The sequence below is a fragment of the Ursus americanus genome, chromosome 16, assembly GCF_024610735.1.
Source record: "Ursus americanus isolate L20-20 chromosome 16, mUrsAme1.1.p, whole genome shotgun sequence".
In the NCBI taxonomy this organism is placed as follows: domain Eukaryota; kingdom Metazoa; phylum Chordata; class Mammalia; order Carnivora; family Ursidae; genus Ursus; species Ursus americanus.
In genome coordinates this window covers 23,344,402-23,366,748 of record NC_142142.1, presented here as the reverse complement: position 1 = coordinate 23,366,748, position 22,347 = coordinate 23,344,402, and positions in this window count along the sequence as shown.

Below are 22,347 nucleotides of genomic sequence, written 5' to 3'. Positions count from 1 at the left end.
CCCAAAACGTGTGTTGAAACTTCAGGAAAATGCCATAGACGTAACCCTCAGTAAGGAGAGGGAATGCAAAGTGTCTTCTACCTCCCGTCTGTCATGATGATGGAAGCTTGTTTCAGAGTGTGAATTTAAGGGTAAGGAAAGGGCCAGTAACCGATCTTTGAGAAAGATCACTGTATCGAAGCCATCTTCCATCTCACATCTTCGGATGTGAAGATGAAAACTTTTGCACAGGGGTGTAAGGAAATATAAGGAAAGTGCCACAGACTGAAATCTATGAAAGAACGCCGTACAGAAAGCATCTTGCATCCCACAATCTTCAGTCATGAGACCGGAAGCATGTGCAAAAGTGTACAAAAACATCAACATAAAGCACTTTGCTTAACGTGGTAGAAGAACACTGTGCAGCCACCATGTCTCAACTCATCACTCCTGTCGTGAAGATGGAGCTTTGTAAGGAAAGGGTAGTTAAGCAATCTTTGAGAAAGAATACTGTGTCGAAGCCCTCTTCCCTCTCACGTCTTCAGACGTGAATATGTAACCGTTTGCACAGGGGTGTAAGGAAATATAAGGAAAGTGCCACAGACTGAAATCTATGAAAGAACGCCGTACACAAAGCATCTTGCATCCCACAATCTTCAGTCATGAGAACGGAAGCATGGTTCAAAGCGTGGAGGAAAACATCAACATAAAGCAGTTTGCTTAACTCTGTAGAAGGGCACTCTGGCAGCCACCACGTCTCAACTCACCACTCCTGTGGTGAAGATGGAAGCCTTGGCAAGAGTGTGCACGAGCACGTAAAGAAAGGGCCGTCCAGTTAATTCTGAGACCCAAATCTGTGTCGATAGACTACAACACCGAACCCACCTCCTGACGAATGAATCAACCAGGGATTTCTTCCCTGTGTGTGGAACCTTAAGGAAAGTGCCATAAACTTAGGTGTTGAGAACACTGGATCGATAGCATCTTACAACCCAGAGCTTCTGCCACGTAGACATAAATATTTGCCACGTTGGGTGGAAAGCAGAAGGAAAGTGGCTGAGACTTTGCTTCGAGAGAGGATCTTACCAAATCGATCCTTCGAGGCATGTCTTCTATCGTGTAGTGGGAAGCATTCAGATAAGTGCGTTTCTCAGCCTAAAGAAATGATTGTACACTTAACATTTGGAAAGAATTCTGTGGAAACCATCTGAAACTCACATTTTGTCTCATGAACCTGGAAGCATTGGCTCAAGGGTGAGGGAACATGTGACTCAGTGCGGTTTCTAAACCCTGAGCACCGAGCCTCTGGTTAGAGAATGCCACTTCAAGCATCCTGATGCATGGAGAGAGAAGTTTTGTCAACCATCTGTATTGAACGGTAAGAGAAGTGCCCTGCCGAGAACACTAAGAGAGAGCGCCATCTAGAGACAACCTTCCAACTTCCATCTACCTTCATGAAGATGGATGTATTTTCCAAAAGTTTGTATTAAAACACAAGGCACGTGCTGTATGCTCACATAAGAACACCCTTTGTAGAAGATCTTCCAACTCACATCTTCTGTCATGAAGATGGAAGTACTTGCAGAAGTGTGAGTGAACGCATCAGGAGAGGTTCTAGCTAAGTAGCATTGAGAACCAAGTCTGTGTTGTAGGAAGGCAACAACGATCTAACGTCGTTACCCATGAATACGCACGCATTTCCCCAAAACGTGTGTTGAAACTTCAGGAAAATGCCATAGACGTCACCCCTCAGTAAGGAGAGGGAATGCAAAGTGTCTTCTACCTCCGTCTGTCATGATGATGGAAGCTTGTTTTCAGAGTGTGAATTTAAGGGTAAGGAAAGGGCCAGTAACCGATCTTTGAGAAAGATCACTGTATCGAAGCCATCTTCCATCTCACATCTTCGGATGTGGAAGATGAAAACTTTTGCACAGGGGTGTAAGGAAATATAAGGAAAGTGCCACAGACTGAAATCTATGAAAGAACGCCGTACAGAAAGCATCTTGCATCCCACAATCTTCAGTCATGAGACCGGAAGCATGTGCAAAAGTGTACAAAAACTTCAACATAAAGCACTTTGCTTAACGTGGTAGAAGAACACTGTGCAGCCACCATGTCTCAACTCATCACTCCTGTCGTGAAGATGGAGCTTTGTAAGGAAAGGGTAGTTAAGCAATCTTTGAGAAAGAATACTGTGTCGAAGCCCTCTTCCCTCTCACGTCTTCAGACGTGAATATGTAACCGTTTGCACAGGGGTGTAAGGAAATATAAGGAAAGTGCCACAGACTGAAATCTATGAAAGAACGCCGTACACAAAGCATCTTGCATCCCACAATCTTCAGTCACGAGAACGGAAGCATGGGTCAAAGTGTGGAGGAAAACATCAACATAAAGGCAGTTTGCTTAACTCTGTAGAAGGGCACTCTGCAGCCACCACGTCTCAACTCACCACTCCTGTGGTGAAGATGGAAGCCTTGGCAAGAGTGTGCACGAGCACGTAAAGAAAGGGCCGTCCAGTTAATTCTGAGACCCAAATCTGTGTCGATAGACTACAACACCGAACCCACCTCCTGACGAATGAATCAACCAGGGATTTCTTCCCTGTGTGTGGAACCTTAAGGAAAGTGCCATAAACTTAACAGGAGATGAGGACACTGGATCGATTGCTTCTTACAACCCACGGCTTCTCTCTCGTAGACATAAACATTTGCCACGTTGTGTGGAAAGCAGAAGGAAAGTGGCTGAGACTTTGCTTCGAGAGAGGATCTTACCAAATCGATCCTTCGAGGCTATGTCTTCTATCGTGTAGTGGGAAGCATTCAGATAAGTGCGTTTCTCAGCCTAAAGAAATGATTGTACACTTAACATTTGGAAAGAATTCTGTGGAAACCATCTGAAACTCACATTTTGTCTCATGAACCTGGAAGCATTGCTCAAGGGTGAGGGAACATGTGACTCAGTGCGGTTTCCTAAACCCTGAGCACCGAGCCTCTGGTTAGAGAATGCCACTTCAAGCATCCTGATGCATGGAGAGAGAAGTTTTGTCAACCATCTGTATTGAACGGTAAGAGAAGTGCCCTGCCGAGAACACTAAGAGAGAGCGCCATCTAGAGACAACCTTCCAACTTCCATCTACCTTCATGAAGATGGATGTATTTTCCAAAAGTTTGTATTAAAACACAAGGCACGTGCTGTATGCTCACATAAGAACACCCTTTGTAGAAGATCTTCCAACTCACATCTTCTGTCATGAAGATGGAAGTACTTGCAGAAGTGTGAGTGAACGCATCAGGAGAGGTTCTAGCTAAGTAGCATTGAGAACCAAGTCTGTGTTGTAGGAAGGCAACAACGATCTAACGTCGTTACCCATGAATACGCACGCATTTCCCAAAACGTGTGTTGAAACTTCAGGAAAATGCCATAGACGTAACCCTCAGTAAAGGAGAGGGAATGCAAAGTGTCTTCTACCTCCCGTCTGTCATGATGATGGAAGCTTGTTTCAGAGTGTGAATTTAAGGGTAAGGAAAGGGCAGTAACCCGATCTTTGAGAAAGATCACTGTATCGAAGCCATCTTCCATCTAACATCTTCGGATGTGAAGATGAAAACTTTTGCACAGGGGTGTAAGGAAATATAAGGAAAGTGCCACAGACTGAAATCTATGAAAGAACGCCGTACAGAAAGCATCTTGCATCCCACAATCTTCAGTCATGAGACCGGAAGCATGTGCAAAAGTGTACAAAAACATCAACATAAAGCACTTTGCTTAACGTGGTAGAAGAACACTGTGCAGCCACCATGTCTCAACTCATCACTCCTGTCGTGAAGAGCTTTGTAAGGAAAGGGTAGTTAAGCAATCTTTGAGAAAGAATACTGTGTCGAAGCCCTCTTCCCTCTCACGTCTTCAGACGTGAATATGTAACCGTTTGCACAGGGGTGTAAGGAAATATAAGGAAAGTGCCACAGACTGAAATCTATGAAAGAACGCCGTACACAAAGCATCTTGCATCCCACAATCTTCAGTCACGAGAACGGAAGCATGGGTCAAAGTGTGGAGGAAAACATCAACATAAAGCAGTTTGCTTAACTCTGTAGAAGGGCACTCTGCAGCCACCACGTCTCAACTCACCACTCCTGTGGTGAAGATGGAAGCCTTGGCAAGAGTGTGCACGAGCACGTAAAGAAAGGGCCGTCCAGTTAATTCTGAGACCCAAATCTGTGTCGATAGACTACAACACCGAACCCACCTCCTGACGAATGAATCAACCAGGGATTTCTTCCCTGTGTGTGGAACCTTAAGGAAAGTGCCATAAAGTTAGGTGTTGAGAACACTGGATCGATAGCATCTTACAACCCAGAGCTTCTGCCACGTAGACATAAATATTTGCCACGTTGGGTGGAAAGCAGAAGGAAAGTGGCTGAAACTTTGCTTCGAGAGAGGATCTTACCAAATCGATCCTTCGAGGCATGTCTTCTATCGTGTAGTGGGAAGCATTCAGATAAGTGCGTTTCTCAGCATAAAGAAATGATTGTACACTTAACATTTGGAAAGAATTCTGTGGAAACCATCTGAAACTCACATTTTGTCTCATGAACCTGGAAGCATTGGCTCAAGGGTGAGGGAACATGTGACTCAGTGCGGTTTCCTAAACCCTGAGCACCGAGCCTCTGGTTAGAGAATGCCACTTCAAGCATCCTGATGCATGGAGAGAGAAGTTTTGTCAACCATCTGTATTGAACGGTAAGAGAAGTGCCCTGCCGAGAACACTAAGAGAGAGCGCCATCTAGAGACAACCTTCCAACTTCCATCTACCTTCATGAAGATGGATGTATTTTCCAAAAGTTTGTATTAAAACACAAGGCACGTGCTGTATGCTCACATAAGAACACCCTTTGTAGAAGATCTTCCAACTCACATCTTCTGTCATGAAGATGGAAGTACTTGCAGAAGTGTGAGTGAACGCATCAGGAGAGGTTCTAGCTAAGTAGCATTGAGAACCAAGTCTGTGTTGTAGGAAGGCAACAACGATCTAACGTCGTTACCCATGAATACGCACGCATTTCCCAAAACGTGTGTTGAAACTTCAGGAAAATGCCATAGACGTAACCCTCAGTAAGGAGAGGGAATGCAAAGTGTCTTCTACCTCCCGTCTGTCATGATGATGGAAGCTTGTTTCAGAGTGTGAATTTAAGGGTAAGGAAAGGGCCAGTAACCGATCTTTGAGAAAGATCACTGTATCGAAGCCATCTTCCATCTCACATCTTCGGATGTGAAGATGAAAACTTTTGCACAGGGGTGTAAGGAAATATAAGGAAAGTGCCACAGACTGAAATCTATGAAAGAACGCCGTACAGAAAGCATCTTGCATCCCACAATCTTCAGTCATGAGACCGGAAGCATGTGCAAAAGTGTACAAAAACATCAACATAAAGCACTTTGCTTAACGTGGTAGAAGAACACTGTGCAGCCACCATGTCTCAACTCATCACTCCTGTCGTGAAGATGGAGCTTTGTAAGGAAAGGGTAGTTAAGCAATCTTTGAGAAAGAATACTGTGTCGAAGCCCTCTTCCCTCTCACGTCTTCAGACGTGAATATGTAACCGTTTGCACAGGGGTGTAAGGAAATATAAGGAAAGTGCCACAGACTGAAATCTATGAAAGAACGCCGTACACAAAGCATCTTGCATCCCACAATCTTCAGTCACGAGAACGGAAGCATGGGTCAAAGTGTGGAGGAAAACATCAACATAAAGCAGTTTGCTTAACTCTGTAGAAGGGCACTCTGCAGCCACCACGTCTCAACTCACCACTCCTGTGGTGAAGATGGAAGCCTTGGCAAGAGTGTGCACGAGCACGTAAAGAAAGGGCCGTCCAGTTAATTCTGAGACCCAAATCTGTGTCGATAGACTACAACACCGAACCCACCTCCTGACGAATGAATCAACCAGGGATTTCTTCCCTGTGTGTGGAACCTTAAGGAAAGTGCCATAAACTTAACAGGAGATGAGGACACTGGATCGATTGCTTCTTACAACCCACGGCTTCTCTCTCGTAGACATAAACATTTGCCACGTTGGGTGGAAAGCAGAAGGAAAGTGGCTGAGACTTTGCTTCGAGAGAGGATCTTACCAAATCGATCCTTCGAGGCATGTCTTCTATCGTGTAGTGGGAAGCATTCAGATAAGTGCGTTTCTCAGCCTAAAGAAATGATTGTACACTTAACATTTGGAAAGAATTCTGTGGAAACCATCTGAAACTCACATTTTGTCTCATGAACCTGGAAGCATTGGCTCAAGGGTGAGGGAACATGTGACTCAGTGCGGTTTCCTAAACCCTGAGCACCGAGCCTCTGGTTAGAGAATGCCACTTCAAGCATCCTGATGCATGGAGAGAGAAGTTTTGTCAACCATCTGTATTGAACGGTAAGAGAAGTGCCCTGCCGAGAACACTAAGAGAGAGCGCCATCTAGAGACAACCTTCCAACTTCCATCTACCTTCATGAAGATGGATGTATTTTCCAAAAGTTTGTATTAAAACACAAGGCACGTGCTGTATGCTCACATAAGAACACCCTTTGTAGAAGATCTTCCAACTCACATCTTCTGTCATGAAGATGGAAGTACTTGCAGAAGTGTGAGTGAACGCATCAGGAGAGGTTCTAGCTAAGTAGCATTGAGAACCAAGTCTGTGTTGTAGGAAGGCAACAACGATCTAACGTCGTTACCCATGAATACGCACGCATTTCCCAAAACGTGTGTTGAAACTTCAGGAAAATGCCATAGACGTAACCCTCAGTAAGGAGAGGGAATGCAAAGTGTCTTCTACCTCCCGTCTGTCATGATGATGGAAGCTTGTTTCAGAGTGTGAATTTAAGGGTAAGGAAAGGGCCAGTAACCGATCTTTGAGAAAGATCACTGTATCGAAGCCATCTTCCATCTCACATCTTCGGATGTGAAGATGAAAACTTTTGCACAGGGGTGTAAGGAAATATAAGGAAAGTGCCACAGACTGAAATCTATGAAAGAACGCCGTACAGAAAGCATCTTGCATCCCACAATCTTCAGTCATGAGACCGGAAGCATGTGCAAAAGTGTACAAAAACATCAACATAAAGCACTTTGCTTAACGTGGTAGAAGAACACTGTGCAGCCACCATGTCTCAACTCATCACTCCTGTCGTGAAGATGGAGCTTTGTAAGGAAAGGGTAGTTAAGCAATCTTTGAGAAAGAATACTGTGTCGAAGCCCTCTTCCCTCTCACGTCTTCAGACGTGAATATGTAACCGTTTGCACAGGGGTGTAAGGAAATATAAGGAAAGTGCCACAGACTGAAATCTATGAAAGAACGCCGTACACAAAGCATCTTGCATCCCACAATCTTCAGTCACGAGAACGGAAGCATGGGTCAAAGTGTGGAGGAAAACATCAACATAAAGCAGTTTGCTTAACTCTGTAGAAGGGCACTCTGCAGCCACCACGTCTCAACTCACCACTCCTGTGGTGAAGATGGAAGCCTTGGCAAGAGTGTGCACGAGCACGTAAAGAAAGGGCCGTCCAGTTAATTCTGAGACCCAAATCTGTGTCGATAGACTACAACACCGAACCCACCTCCTGACGAATGAATCAACCAGGGATTTCTTCCCTGTGTGTGGAACCTTAAGGAAAGTGCCATAAACTTAACAGGAGATGAGGACACTGGATCGATTGCTTCTTACAACCCACGGCTTCTCTCTCGTAGACATAAACATTTGCCACGTTGTGTGGAAAGCAGAAGGAAAGTGGCTGAGACTTTGCTTCGAGAGAGGATCTTACCAAATCGATCCTTCGAGGCATGTCTTCTATCGTGTAGTGGGAAGCATTCAGATAAGTGCGTTTCTCAGCCTAAAGAAATGATTGTACACTTAACATTTGGAAAGAATTCTGTGGAAACCATCTGAAACTCACATTTTGTCTCATGAACCTGGAAGCATTGGCTCAAGGGTGAGGGAACATGTGACTCAGTGCGGTTTCCTAAACCCTGAGCACCGAGCCTCTGGTTAGAGAATGCCACTTCAAGCATCCTGATGCATGGAGAGAGAAGTTTTGTCAACCATCTGTATTGAACGGTAAGAGAAGTGCCCTGCCGAGAACACTAAGAGAGAGCGCCATCTAGAGACAACCTTCCAACTTCCATCTACCTTCATGAAGATGGATGTATTTTCCAAAAGTTTGTATTAAAACACAAGGCACGTGCTGTATGCTCACATAAGAACACCCTTTGTAGAAGATCTTCCAACTCACATCTTCTGTCATGAAGATGGAAGTACTTGCAGAAGTGTGAGTGAACGCATCAGGAGAGGTTCTAGCTAAGTAGCATTGAGAACCAAGTCTGTGTTGTAGGAAGGCAACAACGATCTAACGTCGTTACCCATGAATACGCACGCATTTCCCAAAACGTGTGTTGAAACTTCAGGAAAATGCCATAGACGTAACCCTCAGTAAGGAGAGGGAATGCAAAGTGTCTTCTACCTCCCGTCTGTCATGATGATGGAAGCTTGTTTCAGAGTGTGAATTTAAGGGTAAGGAAAGGGCCAGTAACCGATCTTTGAGAAAGATCACTGTATCGAAGCCATCTTCCATCTCACATCTTCGGATGTGAAGATGAAAACTTTTGCACAGGGGTGTAAGGAAATATAAGGAAAGTGCCACAGACTGAAATCTATGAAAGAACGCCGTACAGAAAGCATCTTGCATCCCACAATCTTCAGTCATGAGACCGGAAGCATGTGCAAAAGTGTACAAAAACATCAACATAAAGCACTTTGCTTAACGTGGTAGAAGAACACTGTGCAGCCACCATGTCTCAACTCATCACTCCTGTCGTGAAGATGGAGCTTTGTAAGGAAAGGGTAGTTAAGCAATCTTTGAGAAAGAATACTGTGTCGAAGCCCTCTTCCCTCTCACGTCTTCAGACGTGAATATGTAACCGTTTGCACAGGGGTGTAAGGAAATATAAGGAAAGTGCCACAGACTGAAATCTATGAAAGAACGCCGTACACAAAGCATCTTGCATCCCACAATCTTCAGTCACGAGAACGGAAGCATGGGTCAAAGCGTGGAGGAAAACATCAACATAAAGCAGTTTGCTTAACTCTGTAGAAGGGCACTCTGCAGCCACCACGTCTCAACTCACCACTCCTGTGGTGAAGATGGAAGCCTTGGCAAGAGTGTGCACGAGCACGTAAAGAAAGGGCCGTCCAGTTAATTCTGAGACCCAAATCTGTGTCGATAGACTACAACACCGAACCCACCTCCTGACGAATGAATCAACCAGGGATTTCTTCCCTGTGTGTGGAACCTTAAGGAAAGTGCCATAAACTTAGGTGTTGAGAACACTGGATCGATAGCATCTTACAACCCAGAGCTTCTGCCACGTAGACATAAACATTTGCCACGTTGGGTGGAAAGCAGAAGGAAAGTGGCTGAGACTTTGCTTCGAGAGAGGATCTTACCAAATCGATCCTTCGAGGCATGTCTTCTATCGTGTAGTGGGAAGCATTCAGATAAGTGCGTTTCTCAGCCTAAAGAAATGATTGTACACTTAACATTTGGAAAGAATTCTGTGGAAACCATCTGAAACTCACATTTTGTCTCATGAACCTGGAAGCATTGGCTCAAGGGTGAGGGAACATGTGACTCAGTGCGGTTTCCTAAACCCTGAGCACCGAGCCTCTGGTTAGAGAATGCCACTTCAAGCATCCTGATGCATGGAGAGAGAAGTTTTGTCAACCATCTGTATTGAACGGTAAGAGAAGTGCCCTGCCGAGAACACTAAGAGAGAGCGCCATCTAGAGACAACCTTCCAACTTCCATCTACCTTCATGAAGATGGATGTATTTTCCAAAAGTTTGTATTAAAACACAAGGCACGTGCTGTATGCTCACATAAGAACACCCTTTGTAGAAGATCTTCCAACTCACATCTTCTGTCATGAAGATGGAAGTACTTGCAGAAGTGTGAGTGAACGCATCAGGAGAGGTTCTAGCTAAGTAGCATTGAGAACCAAGTCTGTGTTGTAGGAAGGCAACAACGATCTAACGTCGTTACCCATGAATACGCACGCATTTCCCAAAACGTGTGTTGAAACTTCAGGAAAATGCCATAGACGTAACCCTCAGTAAGGAGAGGGAATGCAAAGTGTCTTCTACCTCCCGTCTGTCATGATGATGGAAGCTTGTTTCAGAGTGTGAATTTAAGGGTAAGGAAAGGGCCAGTAACCGATCTTTGAGAAAGATCACTGTATCGAAGCCATCTTCCATCTCACATCTTCGGATGTGAAGATGAAAACTTTTGCACAGGGGTGTAAGGAAATATAAGGAAAGTGCCACAGACTGAAATCTATGAAAGAACGCCGTACAGAAAGCATCTTGCATCCCACAATCTTCAGTCATGAGACCGGAAGCATGTGCAAAAGTGTACAAAAACATCAACATAAAGCACTTTGCTTAACGTGGTAGAAGAACACTGTGCAGCCACCATGTCTCAACTCATCACTCCTGTCGTGAAGATGGAGCTTTGTAAGGAAAGGGTAGTTAAGCAATCTTTGAGAAAGAATACTGTGTCGAAGCCCTCTTCCCTCTCACGTCTTCAGACGTGAATATGTAACCGTTTGCACAGGGGTGTAAGGAAATATAAGGAAAGTGCCACAGACTGAAATCTATGAAAGAACGCCGTACACAAAGCATCTTGCATCCCACAATCTTCAGTCATGAGAACGGAAGCATGGGTCAAAGCGTGGAGGAAAACATCAACATAAAGCAGTTTGCTTAACTCTGTAGAAGGGCACTCTGCAGCCACCACGTCTCAACTCACCACTCCTGTGGTGAAGATGGAAGCCTTGGCAAGAGTGTGCACGAGCACGTAAAGAAAGGGCCGTCCAGTTAATTCTGAGACCCAAATCTGTGTCGATAGACTACAACACCGAACCCACCTCCTGACGAATGAATCAACCAGGGATTTCTTCCCTGTGTGTGGAACCTTAAGGAAAGTGCCATAAACTTAGGTGTTGAGAACACTGGATCGATAGCATCTTACAACCCAGAGCTTCTGCCACGTAGACATAAATATTTGCCACGTTGGGTGGAAAGCAGAAGGAAAGTGGCTGAAACTTTGCTTCGAGAGAGGATCTTACCAAATCGATCCTTCGAGGCATGTCTTCTATCGTGTAGTGGGAAGCATTCAGATAAGTGCGTTTCTCAGCCTAAAGAAATGATTGTACACTTAACATTTGGAAAGAATTCTGTGGAAACCATCTGAAACTCACATTTTGTCTCATGAACCTGGAAGCATTGGCTCAAGGGTGAGGGAACATGTGACTCAGTGCGGTTTCCTAAACCCTGAGCACGGAGCCTCTGGTTAGAGAATGCCACTTCAAGCATCCTGATGCATGGAGAGAGAAGTTTTGTCAACCATCTGTATTGAACGGTAAGAGAAGTGCCCTGCCGAGAACACTAAGAGAGAGCGCCATCTAGAGACAACCTTCCAACTTCCATCTACCTTCATGAAGATGGATGTATTTTCCAAAAGTTTGTATTAAAACACAAGGCACGTGCTGTATGCTCACATAAGAACACCCTTTGTAGAAGATCTTCCAACTCACATCTTCTGTCATGAAGATGGAAGTACTTGCAGAAGTGTGAGTGAACGCATCAGGAGAGGTTCTAGCTAAGTAGCATTGAGAACCAAGTCTGTGTTGTAGGAAGGCAACAACGATCTAACGTCGTTACCCATGAATACGCACGCATTTCCCAAAACGTGTGTTGAAACTTCAGGAAAATGCCATAGACGTAACCCTCAGTAAGGAGAGGGAATGCAAAGTGTCTTCTACCTCCCGTCTGTCATGATGATGGAAGCTTGTTTCAGAGTGTGAATTTAAGGGTAAGGAAAGGGCCAGTAACCGATCTTTGAGAAAGATCACTGTATCGAAGCCATCTTCCATCTCACATCTTCGGATGTGAAGATGAAAACTTTTGCACAGGGGTGTAAGGAAATATAAGGAAAGTGCCACAGACTGAAATCTATGAAAGAACGCCGTACAGAAAGCATCTTGCATCCCACAATCTTCAGTCATGAGACCGGAAGCATGTGCAAAAGTGTACAAAAACATCAACATAAAGCACTTTGCTTAACGTGGTAGAAGAACACTGTGCAGCCACCATGTCTCAACTCATCACTCCTGTCGTGAAGATGGAGCTTTGTAAGGAAAGGGTAGTTAAGCAATCTTTGAGAAAGAATACTGTGTCGAAGCCCTCTTCCCTCTCACGTCTTCAGACGTGAATATGTAACCGTTTGCACAGGGGTGTAAGGAAATATAAGGAAAGTGCCACAGACTGAAATCTATGAAAGAACGCCGTACACAAAGCATCTTGCATCCCACAATCTTCAGTCATGAGAACGGAAGCATGGGTCAAAGTGTGGAGGAAAACATCAACATAAAGCAGTTTGCTTAACTCTGTAGAAGGGCACTCTGCAGCCACCACGTCTCAACTCACCACTCCTGTGGTGAAGATGGAAGCCTTGGCAAGAGTGTGCACGAGCACGTAAAGAAAGGGCCGTCCAGTTAATTCTGAGACCCAAATCTGTGTCGATAGACTACAACACCGAACCCACCTCCTGACGAATGAATCAACCAGGGATTTCTTCCCTGTGTGTGGAACCTTAAGGAAAGTGCCATAAACTTAACAGGAGATGAGGACACTGGATCGATTGCTTCTTACAACCCACGGCTTCTCTCTCGTAGACATAAACATTTGCCACGTTGTGTGGAAAGCAGAAGGAAAGTGGCTGAGACTTTGCTTCGAGAGAGGATCTTACCAAATCGATCCTTCGAGGCATGTCTTCTATCGTGTAGTGGGAAGCATTCAGATAAGTGCGTTTCTCAGCCTAAAGAAATGATTGTACACTTAACATTTGGAAAGAATTCTGTGGAAACCATCTGAAACTCACATTTTGTCTCATGAACCTGGAAGCATTGGCTCAAGGGTGAGGGAACATGTGACTCAGTGCGGTTTCCTAAACCCTGAGCACCGAGCCTCTGGTTAGAGAATGCCACTTCAAGCATCCTGATGCATGGAGAGAGAAGTTTTGTCAACCATCTGTATTGAACGGTAAGAGAAGTGCCCTGCCGAGAACACTAAGAGAGAGCGCCATCTAGAGACAACCTTCCAACTTCCATCTACCTTCATGAAGATGGATGTATTTTCCAAAAGTTTGTATTAAAACACAAGGCACGTGCTGTATGCTCACATAAGAACACCCTTTGTAGAAGATCTTCCAACTCACATCTTCTGTCATGAAGATGGAAGTACTTGCAGAAGTGTGAGTGAACGCATCAGGAGAGGTTCTAGCTAAGTAGCATTGAGAACCAAGTCTGTGTTGTAGGAAGGCAACAACGATCTAACGTCGTTACCCATGAATACGCACGCATTTCCCAAAACGTGTGTTGAAACTTCAGGAAAATGCCATAGACGTAACCCTCAGTAAGGAGAGGGAATGCAAAGTGTCTTCTACCTCCCGTCTGTGAAGATGAAAACTTTTGCACAGGGGTGTAAGGAAATATAAGGAAAGTGCCACAGACTGAAATCTATGAAAGAACGCCGTACAGAAAGCATCTTGCATCCCACAATCTTCAGTCATGAGACCGGAAGCATGTGCAAAAGTGTACAAAAACATCAACATAAAGCACTTTGCTTAACGTGGTAGAAGAACACTGTGCAGCCACCATGTCTCAACTCATCACTCCTGTCGTGAAGATGGAGCTTTGTAAGGAAAGGGTAGTTAAGCAATCTTTGAGAAAGAATACTGTGTCGAAGCCCTCTTCCCTCTCACGTCTTCAGACGTGAATATGTAACCGTTTGCACAGGGGTGTAAGGAAATATAAGGAAAGTGCCACAGACTGAAATCTATGAAAGAACGCCGTACACAAAGCATCTTGCATCCCACAATCTTCAGTCATGAGAACGGAAGCATGGGTCAAAGCGTGGAGGAAAACATCAACATAAAGCAGTTTGCTTAACTCTGTAGAAGGGCACTCTGCAGCCACCACGTCTCAACTCACCACTCCTGTGGTGAAGATGGAAGCCTTGGCAAGAGTGTGCACGAGCACGTAAAGAAAGGGCCGTCCAGTTAATTCTGAGACCCAAATCTGTGTCGATAGACTACAACACCGAACCCACCTCCTGACGAATGAATCAACCAGGGATTTCTTCCCTGTGTGTGGAACCTTAAGGAAAGTGCCATAAACTTAGGTGTTGAGAACACTGGATCGATAGCATCTTACAACCCAGAGCTTCTGCCACGTAGACATAAATATTTGCCACGTTGGGTGGAAAGCAGAAGGAAAGTGGCTGAGACTTTGCTTCGAGAGAGGATCTTACCAAATCGATCCTTCGAGGCATGTCTTCTATCGTGTAGTGGGAAGCATTCAGATAAGTGCGTTTCTCAGCCTAAAGAAATGATTGTACACTTAACATTTGGAAAGAATTCTGTGGAAACCATCTGAAACTCACATTTTGTCTCATGAACCTGGAAGCATTGGCTCAAGGGTGAGGGAACATGTGACTCAGTGCGGTTTCCTAAACCCTGAGCACCGAGCCTCTGGTTAGAGAATGCCACTTCAAGCATCCTGATGCATGGAGAGAGAAGTTTTGTCAACCATCTGTATTGAACGGTAAGAGAAGTGCCCTGCCGAGAACACTAAGAGAGAGCGCCATCTAGAGACAACCTTCCAACTTCCATCTACCTTCATGAAGATGGATGTATTTTCCAAAAGTTTGTATTAAAACACAAGGCACGTGCTGTATGCTCACATAAGAACACCCTTTGTAGAAGATCTTCCAACTCACATCTTCTGTCATGAAGATGGAAGTACTTGCAGAAGTGTGAGTGAACGCATCAGGAGAGGTTCTAGCTAAGTAGCATTGAGAACCAAGTCTGTGTTGTAGGAAGGCAACAACGATCTAACGTCGTTACCCATGAATACGCACGCATTTCCCAAAACGTGTGTTGAAACTTCAGGAAAATGCCATAGACGTAACCCTCAGTAAGGAGAGGGAATGCAAAGTGTCTTCTACCTCCCGTCTGTCATGATGATGGAAGCTTGTTTCAGAGTGTGAATTTAAGGGTAAGGAAAGGGCCAGTAACCGATCTTTGAGAAAGATCACTGTATCGAAGCCATCTTCCATCTCACATCTTCGGATGTGAAGATGAAAACTTTTGCACAGGGGTGTAAGGAAATATAAGGAAAGTGCCACAGACTGAAATCTATGAAAGAACGCCGTACAGAAAGCATCTTGCATCCCACAATCTTCAGTCATGAGACCGGAAGCATGTGCAAAAGTGTACAAAAACATCAACATAAAGCACTTTGCTTAACGTGGTAGAAGAACACTGTGCAGCCACCATGTCTCAACTCATCACTCCTGTCGTGAAGATGGAGCTTTGTAAGGAAAGGGTAGTTAAGCAATCTTTGAGAAAGAATACTGTGTCGAAGCCCTCTTCCCTCTCACGTCTTCAGACGTGAATATGTAACCGTTTGCACAGGGGTGTAAGGAAATATAAGGAAAGTGCCACAGACTGAAATCTATGAAAGAACGCCGTACACAAAGCATCTTGCATCCCACAATCTTCAGTCATGAGAACGGAAGCATGGGTCAAAGTGTGGAGGAAAACATCAACATAAAGCAGTTTGCTTAACTCTGTAGAAGGGCACTCTGCAGCCACCACGTCTCAACTCACCACTCCTGTGGTGAAGATGGAAGCCTTGGCAAGAGTGTGCACGAGCACGTAAAGAAAGGGCCGTCCAGTTAATTCTGAGACCCAAATCTGTGTCGATAGACTACAACACCGAACCCACCTCCTGACGAATGAATCAACCAGGGATTTCTTCCCTGTGTGTGGAACCTTAAGGAAAGTGCCATAAACTTAACAGGAGATGAGGACACTGGATCGATTGCTTCTTACAACCCACGGCTTCTCTCTCGTAGACATAAACATTTGCCACGTTGTGTGGAAAGCAGAAGGAAAGTGGCTGAGACTTTGCTTCGAGAGAGGATCTTACCAAATCGATCCTTCGAGGCATGTCTTCTATCGTGTAGTGGGAAGCATTCAGATAAGTGCGTTTCTCAGCCTAAAGAAATGATTGTACACTTAACATTTGGAAAGAATTCTGTGGAAACCATCTGAAACTCACATTTTGTCTCATGAACCTGGAAGCATTGGCTCAAGGGTGAGGGAACATGTGACTCAGTGCGGTTTCCTAAACCCTGAGCACCGAGCCTCTGGTTAGAGAATGCCACTTCAAGCATCCTGATGCATGGAGAGAGAAGTTTTGTCAACCATCTGTATTGAACGGTAAGAGAAGTGCCCTGCCGAGAACACTAAGAGAGAGCGCCATCTAGAGACAACCTTCCAACTTCCATCTACCTTCATGAAGATGGATGTATTTTCCAAAAGTTTGTATGAAAACACAAGGCACGTGCTGTATGCTCACATAAGAACACCCTTTGTAGAAGATCTTCCAACTCACATCTTCTGTCATGAAGATGGAAGTACTTGCAGAAGTGTGAGTGAACGCATCAGGAGAGGTTCTAGCTAAGTAGCATTGAGAACCAAGTCTGTGTTGTAGGAAGGCAACAACGATCTAACGTCGTTACCCATGAATACGCACGCATTTCCCAAAACGTGTGTTGAAACTTCAGGAAAATGCCATAGACGTAACCCTCAGTAAGGAGAGGGAATGCAAAGTGTCTTCTACCTCCCGTCTGTCATGATGATGGAAGCTTGTTTCAGAGTGTGAATTTAAGGGTAAGGAAAGGGCCAGTAACCGATCTTTGAGAAAGATCACTGTATCGAAGCCATCTTCCATCTCACATCTTCGGATGTGAAGATGAAAACTTTTGCACAGGGGTGTAAGGAAATATAAGGAAAGTGCCACAGACTGAAATCTATGAAAGAACGCCGTACAGAAAGCATCTTGCATCCCACAATCTTCAGTCATGAGACCGGAAGCATGTGCAAAAGTGTACAAAAACATCAACATAAAGCACTTTGCTTAACGTGGTAGAAGAACACTGTGCAGCCACCATGTCTCAACTCATCACTCCTGTCGTGAAGATGGAGCTTTGTAAGGAAAGGGTAGTTAAGCAATCTTTGAGAAAGAATACTGTGTCGAAGCCCTCTTCCCTCTCACGTCTTCAGACGTGAATATGTAACCGTTTGCACAGGGGTGTAAGGAAATATAAGGAAAGTGCCACAGACTGAAATCTATGAAAGAACGCCGTACACAAAGCATCTTGCATCCCACAATCTTCAGTCACGAGAACGGAAGCATGGGTCAAAGTGTGGAGGAAAACATCAACATAAAGCAGTTTGCTTAACTCTGTAGAAGGGCACTCTGCAGCCACCACGTCTCAACTCACCACTCCTGTGGTGAAGATGGAAGCCTTGGCAAGAGTGTGCACGAGCACGTAAAGAAAGGGCCGTCCAGTTAATTCTGAGACCCAAATCTGTGTCGATAGACTACAACACCGAACCCACCTCCTGACGAATGAATCAACCAGGGATTTCTTCCCTGTGTGTGGAACCTTAAGGAAAGTGCCATAAACTTAACAGGAGATGAGGACACTGGATCGATTGCTTCTTACAACCCACGGCTTCTCTCTCGTAGACATAAACATTTGCCACGTTGGGTGGAAAGCAGAAGGAAAGTGGCTGAGACTTTGCTTCGAGAGAGGATCTTACCAAATCGATCCTTCGAGGCATGTCTTCTATCGTGTAGTGGGAAGCATTCAGATAAGTGCGTTTCTCAGCCTAAAGAAATGATTGTACACTTAACATTTGGAAAGAATTCTGTGGAAACCATCTGAAACTCACATTTTGTCTCATGAACCTGGAAGCATTGGCTCAAGGGTGAGGGAACATGTGACTCAGTGCGGTTTCCTAAACCCTGAGCACCGAGCCTCTGGTTAGAGAATGCCACTTCAAGCATCCTGATGCATGGAGAGAGAAGTTTTGTCAACCATCTGTATTGAACGGTAAGAGAAGTGCCCTGCCGAGAACACTAAGAGAGAGCGCCATCTAGAGACAACCTTCCAACTTCCATCTACCTTCATGAAGATGGATGTATTTTCCAAAAGTTTGTATTAAAACACAAGGCACGTGCTGTATGCTCACATAAGAACACCCTTTGTAGAAGATCTTCCAACTCACATCTTCTGTCATGAAGATGGAAGTACTTGCAGAAGTGTGAGTGAACGCATCAGGAGAGGTTCTAGCTAAGTAGCATTGAGAACCAAGTCTGTGTTGTAGGAAGGCAACAACGATCTAACGTCGTTACCCATGAATACGCACGCATTTCCCAAAACGTGTGTTGAAACTTCAGGAAAATGCCATAGACGTAACCCTCAGTAAGGAGAGGGAATGCAAAGTGTCTTCTACCTCCCGTCTGTCATGATGATGGAAGCTTGTTTCAGAGTGTGAATTTAAGGGTAAGGAAAGGGCCAGTAACCGATCTTTGAGAAAGATCACTGTATCGAAGCCATCTTCCATCTCACATCTTCGGATGTGAAGATGAAAACTTTTGCACAGGGGTGTAAGGAAATATAAGGAAAGTGCCACAGACTGAAATCTATGAAAGAACGCCGTACAGAAAGCATCTTGCATCCCACAATCTTCAGTCATGAGACCGGAAGCATGTGCAAAAGTGTACAAAAACATCAACATAAAGCACTTTGCTTAACGTGGTAGAAGAACACTGTGCAGCCACCATGTCTCAACTCATCACTCCTGTCGTGAAGATGGAGCTTTGTAAGGAAAGGGTAGTTAAGCAATCTTTGAGAAAGAATACTGTGTCGAAGCCCTCTTCCCTCTCACGTCTTCAGACGTGAATATGTAACCGTTTGCACAGGGGTGTAAGGAAATATAAGGAAAGTGCCACAGACTGAAATCTATGAAAGAACGCCGTACACAAAGCATCTTGCATCCCACAATCTTCAGTCACGAGAACGGAAGCATGGGTCAAAGTGTGGAGGAAAACATCAACATAAAGCAGTTTGCTTAACTCTGTAGAAGGGCACTCTGCAGCCACCACGTCTCAACTCACCACTCCTGTGGTGAAGATGGAAGCCTTGGCAAGAGTGTGCACGAGCACGTAAAGAAAGGGCCGTCCAGTTAATTCTGAGACCCAAATCTGTGTCGATAGACTACAACACCGAACCCACCTCCTGACGAATGAATCAACCAGGGATTTCTTCCCTGTGTGTGGAACCTTAAGGAAAGTGCCATAAACTTAACAGGAGATGAGGACACTGGATCGATTGCTTCTTACAACCCACGGCTTCTCTCTCGTAGACATAAACATTTGCCACGTTGGGTGGAAAGCAGAAGGAAAGTGGCTGAGACTTTGCTTCGAGAGAGGATCTTACCAAATCGATCCTTCGAGGCATGTCTTCTATCGTGTAGTGGGAAGCATTCAGATAAGTGCGTTTCTCAGCCTAAAGAAATGATTGTACACTTAACATTTGGAAAGAATTCTGTGGAAACCATCTGAAACTCACATTTTGTCTCATGAACCTGGAAGCATTGGCTCAAGGGTGAGGGAACATGTGACTCAGTGCGGTTTCCTAAACCCTGAGCACCGAGCCTCTGGTTAGAGAATGCCACTTCAAGCATCCTGATGCATGGAGAGAGAAGTTTTGTCAACCATCTGTATTGAACGGTAAGAGAAGTGCCCTGCCGAGAACACTAAGAGAGAGCGCCATCTAGAGACAACCTTCCAACTTCCATCTACCTTCATGAAGATGGATGTATTTTCCAAAAGTTTGTATGAAAACACAAGGCACGTGCTGTATGCTCACATAAGAACACCCTTTGTAGAAGATCTTCCAACTCACATCTTCTGTCATGAAGATGGAAGTACTTGCAGAAGTGTGAGTGAACGCATCAGGAGAGGTTCTAGCTAAGTAGCATTGAGAACCAAGTCTGTGTTGTAGGAAGGCAACAACGATCTAACGTCGTTACCCATGAATACGCACGCATTTCCCAAAACGTGTGTTGAAACTTCAGGAAAATGCCATAGACGTAACCCTCAGTAAGGAGAGGGAATGCAAAGTGTCTTCTACCTCCCGTCTGTCATGATGATGGAAGCTTGTTTCAGAGTGTGAATTTAAGGGTAAGGAAAGGGCCAGTAACCGATCTTTGAGAAAGATCACTGTATCGAAGCCATCTTCCATCTCACATCTTCGGATGTGAAGATGAAAACTTTTGCACAGGGGTGTAAGGAAATATAAGGAAAGTGCCACAGACTGAAATCTATGAAAGAACGCCGTACAGAAAGCATCTTGCATCCCACAATCTTCAGTCATGAGACCGGAAGCATGTGCAAAAGTGTACAAAAACATCAATATAAAGCACTTTGCTTAACGTGGTAGAAGAACACTGTGCAGCCACCATGTCTCAACTCATCACTCCTGTCGTGAAGATGGAGCTTTGTAAGGAAAGGGTAGTTAAGCAATCTTTGAGAAAGAATACTGTGTCGAAGCCCTCTTCCCTCTCACGTCTTCAGACGTGAATATGTAACCGTTTGCACAGGGGTGTAAGGAAATATAAGGAAAGTGCCACAGACTGAAATCTATGAAAGAACGCCGTACACAAAGCATCTTGCATCCCACAATCTTCAGTCATGAGAACGGAAGCATGGGTCAAAGCGTGGAGGAAAACATCAACATAAAGCAGTTTGCTTAACTCTGTAGAAGGGCACTCTGCAGCCACCACGTCTCAACTCACCACTCCTGTGGTGAAGATGGAAGCCTTGGCAAGAGTGTGCACGAGCACGTAAAGAAAGGGCCGTCCAGTTAATTCTGAGACCCAAATCTGTGTCGATAGACTACAACACCGAACCCACCTCCTGACGAATGAATCAACCAGGGATTTCTTCCCTGTGTGTGGAACCTTAAGGAAAGTGCCATAAACTTAGGTGTTGAGAACACTGGATCGATAGCATCTTACAACCCAGAGCTTCTGCCACGTAGACATAAATATTTGCCACGTTGGGTGGAAAGCAGAAGGAAAGTGGCTGAGACTTTGCTTCGAGAGAGGATCTTACCAAATCGATCCTTCGAGGCATGTCTTCTATCGTGTAGTGGGAAGCATTCAGATAAGTGCGTTTCTCAGCCTAAAGAAATGATTGTACACTTAACATTTGGAAAGAATTCTGTGGAAACCATCTGAAACTCACATTTTGTCTCATGAACCTGGAAGCATTGGCTCAAGGGTGAGGGAACATGTGACTCAGTGCGGTTTCCTAAACCCTGAGCACCGAGCCTCTGGTTAGAGAATGCCACTTCAAGCATCCTGATGCATGGAGAGAGAAGTTTTGTCAACCATCTGTATTGAACGGTAAGAGAAGTGCCCTGCCGAGAACACTAAGAGAGAGCGCCATCTAGAGACAACCTTCCAACTTCCATCTACCTTCATGAAGATGGATGTATTTTCCAAAAGTTTGTATGAAAACACAAGGCACGTGCTGTATGCTCACATAAGAACACCCTTTGTAGAAGATCTTCCAACTCACATCTTCTGTCATGAAGATGGAAGTACTTGCAGAAGTGTGAGTGAACGCATCAGGAGAGGTTCTAGCTAAGTAGCATTGAGAACCAAGTCTGTGTTGTAGGAAGGCAACAACGATCTAACGTCGTTACCCATGAATACGCACGCATTTCCCAAAACGTGTGTTGAAACTTCAGGAAAATGCCATAGACGTAACCCTCAGTAAGGAGAGGGAATGCAAAGTGTCTTCTACCTCCCGTCTGTCATGATGATGGAAGCTTGTTTCAGAGTGTGAATTTAAGGGTAAGGAAAGGGCCAGTAACCGATCTTTGAGAAAGATCACTGTATCGAAGCCATCTTCCATCTCACATCTTCGGATGTGAAGATGAAAACTTTTGCACAGGGGTGTAAGGAAATATAAGGAAAGTGCCACAGACTGAAATCTATGAAAGAACGCCGTACAGAAAGCATCTTGCATCCCACAATCTTCAGTCATGAGACCGGAAGCATGTGCAAAAGTGTACAAAAACATCAACATAAAGCACTTTGCTTAACGTGGTAGAAGAACACTGTGCAGCCACCATGTCTCAACTCATCACTCCTGTCGTGAAGATGGAGCTTTGTAAGGAAAGGGTAGTTAAGCAATCTTTGAGAAAGAATACTGTGTCGAAGCCCTCTTCCCTCTCACGTCTTCAGACGTGAATATGTAACCGTTTGCACAGGGGTGTAAGGAAATATAAGGAAAGTGCCACAGACTGAAATCTATGAAAGAACGCCGTACACAAAG